The 7,231-nt window shown below is 40.1% G+C and overlaps 1 pseudogene across 1 annotated transcript; it reads right to left on the reverse strand.

Annotated features, from left to right (window-relative positions):
- Positions 1 to 712: 712 nt before the first annotated feature.
- On the reverse strand, positions 713 to 1,271 carry LOC147376307 (large ribosomal subunit protein uL23 pseudogene; annotated as a pseudogene). Its single transcript, XR_015160920.1, has one exon. The product of XR_015160920.1 is annotated as a large ribosomal subunit protein uL23 pseudogene (transcript).
- Between the last annotated feature and the right edge of the window lie 5,960 nt (positions 1,272 to 7,231).

The following is a 7,231-nucleotide window of genomic DNA, read 5'->3' on the forward strand; positions in this document are numbered from 1 at the left end:
TCACTGTGATAAAAAGCATTTCATGCAAAAAATGAATGTATAACAAATAACGTGGTGCTTTAAAAAGGTTTGAGAAGCTGTGCAGTGCTCCAAATTAAGGTTATGATTCTGATATATCAGAGCCCTGAAAACCACAAACCACTATGCTGAACTTTTGTCAGAGGAATACATAAGAATACCCATAGGCCAGGCACATAACTATAAAATATAGAAAGGTATGTGAACTCAGAAAACAACAGCATTCTCCAGCCAAAGTGGTATTTCTGTTGTCAACCAAAATCTATCAGGAAATTAGGGCAAAGAGGAAAAAGAAAGTGGGGGAGAGAGGGCTTTGCTGGCAATGAAAGATTATGCATTACTTAATTTAATATTAATCAAACACTTCAAGTGAACTCTAGACCTTGACATTGTAAATTAAGCTGCACAGTTGGGACATGAGAATGTTGGAATCACTTTTTAGTATATGTGGAATCATAGATTAGATGACACCTAAAAATATTTACCAAAAATTGTAAGTGGAATAGTTGAGTACTCTGGTTTCTAGAATTATAAGTGTTAATTCCCATTTAAAGATATTACCTATCTAGTATATTTAATATATTTGAACACAAAATTAAAACTTTATATAATTTAATATTTATTGGATGTAACATATGCCAGTTTGACCAGTACAACCAGTATAGGAAATTTAGGAAGTGCAATTTAGTTAGGATTTTCTTTTCTTTTTTTTTTTTAATAGTGAAAACTTTTATATTTGGAATTAGCCAGCTGGACTCAGTTTAGATGATGCCAATTTTGTTGGCAACATCCAAAGCATCATAGTCAGGAGCCAGTCGAACATATGCCTTCTTCTCTCCATCAGGCCTGATCAGAGTATTGACCTTAGCCACGTCAATGTCATAGAGCTTCTTCACAGCCTGTTTAATTTGGTGCTTGTTGGCCTTGACATCCACAATGAATACCAGTGTGTTGTTGTCTTCTATTTTCTTCATGGCTGACTCGGTGGTGAGGGGGAATTTGATGATGGCATAGTGGACAAGTTTGTTTCTCCTAGGGGCGCTCTTCAGAGGATATTTGGGCTGCCTCCTGAGCCGCAGTGTTTTGGGCCGCCGGAAGGTGGGCGACATCCGGATCTTCTTTTTTTTGTGGCTGTGGACACCTTTCAACACTGCTTTCTTGGCCTTCAAAGCCTTTGCTTTGGCTTCAGCTTTAGGAGGAGCAGGGGCTTCCTTCTTCGCCTTCAGCGCCATCTTCATGAAAAGGCTAGTTAGGATTTTCAAGTCAATAGAAACCCAAGACTTGTATAGAGTGGAGTATTATGCTGTTATTATTTTCCACATTATAAGAAAATCTGAAAGAAAATATATAGTCACTTTTAGATCAAAATTACTAAAGTATTCTAACTTTTCTGAGTCACCTCAAATATATATAATATTTAAATTGTTTAATTTTTAAAATGTATTAAGATGCACCTGTGATGTTTCATTTTGTGTGTGTGTGTGTGTGTGTGCTAACTAATCAAGAACATCAATTGAATCTATAGCGAAATCTTTTATTTTCTCAGGTTAGGAATTCAGCAATGTATTTTTACTTCAGGAAATATAGCATTTAAATATAAGTATAAACCTCTTTCTCTAGAAATTCTTAATTTTTTTATTTTAAATTTATATTTAAAATTATGTAAATGATTATTACTTTCCCTAAACTAACTGGGGCAGTAGCTCCTCTAAATTTTTAGATACCTAATTTGTCTCTTCTCTCCAGAGGAAGAGAAAGCATATAGATTTGTTTCTGAGAAAATCTTTAAAAGGGCAAAATTTCATCAAACTAGTGAGCACTATTTCAGATGAAGCAGAGGCAATGATATCTAATAAAAGCACTTGCCAGAGAGTGAAGCAAAATGAAACAATTAAACAACACTATTGCTTACTGTTGAAGGACACTCATTGTTGAAAACCGGAGTAATTCTGTGATACACTTATGAGTCCCCAGTGTATGAATCTGTGCATGAAGTCATTGCTTTTCATCCATTTTTATTAAGGACTGAACTTGCTCAAAGTTCTGGAAGTATTCAATCTTGATTAGTAGAGTTATCAGAGTGCTCATATTGCTGACTTCAGCTTTTCTGTAATGATATAAATGGCTTTTCTTTTGCTTTCTATAGTCTGACTTAAACAATCCTTAAAGATCATTTATTTGATTTTTGCAGTTATTTAGGAACTTGAGTATACCAATGAAAGAGAGCTGCCTGTTGCATGCTGAAACATTCAACAGCATTCTTCCTGTAACAATTCTTTTTAAGTGTAGCTATCTATTTGTGGGGGGAACACTGTATATTAAGATCATCTTTATTTTAGGTATTCCCATTTTGCAGTTATTGACCACTATTGATTGGGCTCATATGGTTTTTACCAAATTGTGGAAAGACAAGAGGTGGACACATTCTCCATGTTATGGTATTACTATTTCATATTAATGAAATATCAGAATCCTCAGGACAAGCAGCAATTGAAAAAGCCTCACAGCCCAGATTAGCTGTCAACTTCTACCTCACAGGGAATAGATCCCTGTCAACCACAACTCAACATGGATTATCCCCAGAAGTTCACTTCTTAAAATTACAAGCAGAATCCCACAGTGATGGGAGAAAGTAACGATGCACAAATGAGAGGAAGAAAAAAGACTTGTCCAACAAACACACTTAGTATGTAAAAGCCAAAGAGCTCAATTTTGCTCATGGGGTTCAACAGTAGAACAGAGCAAACATGAGCCACTAGATCCAAGGGTCCAGGTCTGAAGGAGGAGCCCGTCGGGGGCAGGATTCTATTGACTCTGGTGATGTGCTAATTTTTATGGAGGTAGTGGGGAAAAAAAGGAATAACAGACAAATTCAAATGCCAATTCCCCATTTTATAGGAAGGAGGATAGGCACTAGATTATTTTCATCAAGTCCAAATGTAAATAAAAGAGGAAAGGGGAGAAAGAAAAAATGTCTGGGGTCAGCAAGATTTTTCTCCTTGGATAAGCTGGTTGGTAGAAAGTTGTCAAAGAAGTCACTCTGACCAGTCTTCTCTGGACCTACTTGACTAGGTTATCAGAGAAAGCAATTACAGTTACTGGAGGACTTTAAAAATAGCATGTGCCCTGGGGCCAGACTTCCTGGGTTCAAGCCCAAGCTGTTTATCTTCTCCATTTCCTCATTGTAATGGTAACAAAATTAGTATCTACCTCCTCAGGGAGTGGTGATGATTGCAGGGTAATTCTCTAGAAGGTACTACAACGGGGCCTTGGCAAACACTGTATATTAGTTCTCCCTCCAACTTAACACAACATCCTTAGCATTTGAGCACATATCTTTCAGATATTTTTCTCTTCATGTACCTTTTTACACAACTGAATCCAGATAAACTTTAAAATATTTGAAATATTAGGAGGATTACTGCAACTCTTAACATGGGAGGACTGTCAGCCCTACAGTCCTTAGAGCCTTCCCAAACACACAGGGAATTCCTATTGCGTGCCCAGGCTCATATTTTCCTCAAGAGGCTGCAGGGCTTGGTAAAGCAGCTCAAGATGTGGGGCCACAACTCAGCGTATGTGAACTCTGACTTTGCTTCATTCCAGGTGAATCATCTTGAGAAAATTATTTTACCTTCTTTGATGTTCTCTCTCCTGAGCTCTAACTTGGGAGGAATCAAATGCTTGTAGCTGGGAGGCTAATGAATCAGACGTGGGAATCCCTGTGTAGGGCCTGGTACCCAGGTGACATCTGTCCTGGGGTGGCCCCTCCTCATCCCCTGAAGGCTGGACCACAGCAGCAGGGCCAGCTTCCCCTGAGACAGCGTTTCTGTTTACCCAGAGTGTGACGAGTACAAAGGTCCAACATGACCCTACCTTAGACAATTTCAAAATAAGGTAGATTGTAGCATTCATGATGCCTTTTAACCTTGGTTAACATGAAATCTGAGAAGCCCAAATGTGTCAGACCCACTAAAGTGGAGATACTTGATTGAAGGAGGCCTAGGTCTGGAGACACTATTTCTCCCTAATATCTGCCTTCACCTCCTCTGACACTTTATAGGATCTCTAAGGAACAGAGTTTGAAAGACAGCCTGTAGAAGATCACTTAGTAGTGAGGAGATTCAGACATCACATGGAGTAGATGACCATCAGTGTCTAGTCTAGCATTAAGATTACATGGTTCTAAGAATTAACTAATTGCCTACTCTGGTGTGTATGCTTTATTGTCTACTGTATGTTGGGTCCTACAGCACTGTCTCTAGCCTCACAGAGTTCACATTCTAGTTAAGAATCTATGAGAAATATTTGAATAATAATTAGAAAACTTGGGGAACTTCCCTGGTGGTCCAGTTGTTAAGACTCAGTTCTCCCAATGCAGGGGGCCCAGGTTTGATCCCTGGTCAAGGAATTAGATCCTGCATGCTGCAACCAAGACCTGGTGCAGCCAAATAAATAAATAAATATTTAAAAAAATAATTAGGAAATTGTGAAATCCCACATAGAGCAATACAGCTGATACTCAGAACTTTAATTACTCTTAAAGGCCTCCTTACTAATTATGGATTATCTTCATGTCATTCAAATGAATGCTCTTCACCTTGACCCTCTCACTGATTTTCCTTTTCATCCTTTCAGTTAATACCAGATGTACCTGTCCAACACTCTGTACCTGGCTTCCCCCCATGCCCCTGCAATGTCTGTATAATGCTTGATGATGCATATGGTATTGAAATGAATGTGGGCTGAAGTGAGGAACTAAAGGGTTTTTGTTTTTGTTTTTTAAAAGCAAAGCTAATAAGAAAGAAAGAAAGAAATCCACTGCTATTTCCTCTTTCCCTCTGTTACAGGCAAGTCACACAACCTGTGCAAGTATTCATCTTGGGGAATTCCTTTTGAGAAATCAGTCCTGAATATACATTGGAAGGATTGATGCTGAAGCTGAAACTCCAATACTTTGGCCACCTGATGAGAAGATCTGACTCATTTGAAAAGACCCTGACCCTGGGAAAGATTGAAGGCAGGAGGAGAAGGGGATGACAGAGGATGAGATGGTTGGATGGCATCACCGACTCAATGGACATGAGTTTGAGTAAACTCCAGAGTTGGTGATGGACAGGGAAGCCTGGTGTGCTGCAGTCCATGGGGTTGCAAAGAGTCGGACATGACTGAGTGACTGAACTGAACTGACTGAATCTGTGACATAGGCTTCCCTTCTGTCTCAGCTGGTAAAGAATCCATCTGCAATGCGGGAGACCAGGGTTTGATCCCTGGGTTGGGAAGATCCCCTGGAGAAGGGAAAGCCTACTCCAGTATTCTGGCTTGGAGAATTGACATACTTCTGCTGAAATTCCCATAACTATCATTCAGGACATTTACTTCTACATTTTACTTTTCTTTGTCACTTTAGAAGATACAATCCCCCGATTGAGGCTTAGGCCTGAGAACTGACCCGCTTACAACAGAAGATACAGGAAGGGAAAGGTGTCTGTTATCTATTCACACAGCTTGCAAAGAACACAATCAAGACTTCTGAGAGTCTCGTCAGGAGCACTGACATGACCTACTTCCAGAGACAGAGATTCTGTGAGCTCCTGGCCCAAGGAAACCAGCTGGTAGAGAGACTTGCCAGCAAAGTGACCACCAGTAAGGTGTCTTACAGGCTCTGAGGACCCTTAGTGCCTCCTGAGGTTCTAGCCTCACATGAGACTTTTCGCCTCCATGATTCCTAGAGTGACATTGTAGCTGGGTTTCCTGCTGTTTTGTACTGGTCTCAGCCAAAGGCCAGTAATACTATCAACTAGAAATACCTGGGGGGTCCTCCCCTGGGTCTGAGGCAAGCCTCCATAGACATTTCCCTTTTAGCCAAAGTTGTGGCTGGACCGACCCTTTTGGTTCTTATTATGATTGTAAGATAAACCTCAGCAACAACCGTCAGGGAACTTTGAAAAGCACAAGGTATATCACTCGCCCTTTCGGGAGGATCCTTAGCTCACCCAGGGCCACCCAGTGAGGTCAGGGTCAAGAGGGAGAGAGCGCAGGCTAGTGGTTCTGCCTAGCTTGGGTCGACGGTGGGGTGCCTAGGGTTTCATAGCTTCACTCTTTATTGGTGAATTTAAAACAGAAAAGAGGGAATTAAAGTGTAGGAAAGAAAAAGAAGTGGTCAAACATCAGTTGTTTAAATCAGCCAGGGATCTCTAAAACAAGAGAGACTTCAGAGTTGGGGCAGCTTGCCTCACCATCTGTTATGTAGCTGTTCATGTGATTCTTTGAGATAGCTGTCTTTGACCTGAATGCCTTTGCAATCAGTAGCTTACAATCAAACATTTGAGTTATAATTTTAAAGCAAGAGGTCTGTTAGGTGCTTACAGTACACCTGCTTCTCACCTCATATTCTGGGGACCATGACAATGTCAGGACTGGTGAGTACAGTGCAGAATACACAGGGATGGAGGCCACATTGTTACAACAGCCTCTGTTATCATGGGCTCTGGAGCAGGAAGCAGCAGCCATCCAATCACTTTTTGATTTTAAAAATAATTGACACCTAATAAAATGACCATTGTAGTATTAGTTCTGTAAGCTTTGAAAAATGTGGTACGTGTACCACCACAAAAAAGATAGAGAACAGCTCCATCACTCCTGAAAGTTCCCGTGTGCCTCTTTGTAGTTAACCATTTCCTCCAAACCAAGTACTTGGCAACCACTAGGTCTGTTTTCTGCCCATTTAGGGTTTTTGTTTTTATCTCCAGAATGTATCAGTAGTTTGTTCCTTTTTGTTGCTGAGTGCTATTCCGTGATAGAGATGCACCACTTTTTGTTTATCCAGTCATCCACTGATGGGCATTTAGATTGTTTTCAGTTGGAGGCAATTATGAGGAATAGCTATTAAGATTCACATACAGATTTTTGTGTGAAAATACATTTTCACTTCACTTTGCTTGGATAAACATCTTGGAGTGGGATTGCTGGGTCATATGGTGAGTATATGTTTAACTTAAAAGAAACTGCCAAGCTATTTTCCAATGTGGCGAAACCATTTCATATTCACTGGAGCGACGGTCAGAGTTCCAACTATTCCCCAACACCAGGTCTTGACATTTTCAGGTTGTTGCTCTTTGGCTTTTTGTCTTTTAATAGGTGTGTGGTTGCCTATTATTGTGGTTTTAATATATTTGCCTAGTGACTAACGATTTTGAAAACCTTTTCTTAT

This window comes from Bos grunniens, chromosome 3 (assembly GCF_055505025.1).
Source record: "Bos grunniens cultivar Pamir isolate PY7600 chromosome 3, Bosgru_T2T1.0, whole genome shotgun sequence".
Classification (NCBI taxonomy): domain Eukaryota; kingdom Metazoa; phylum Chordata; class Mammalia; order Artiodactyla; family Bovidae; genus Bos; species Bos grunniens.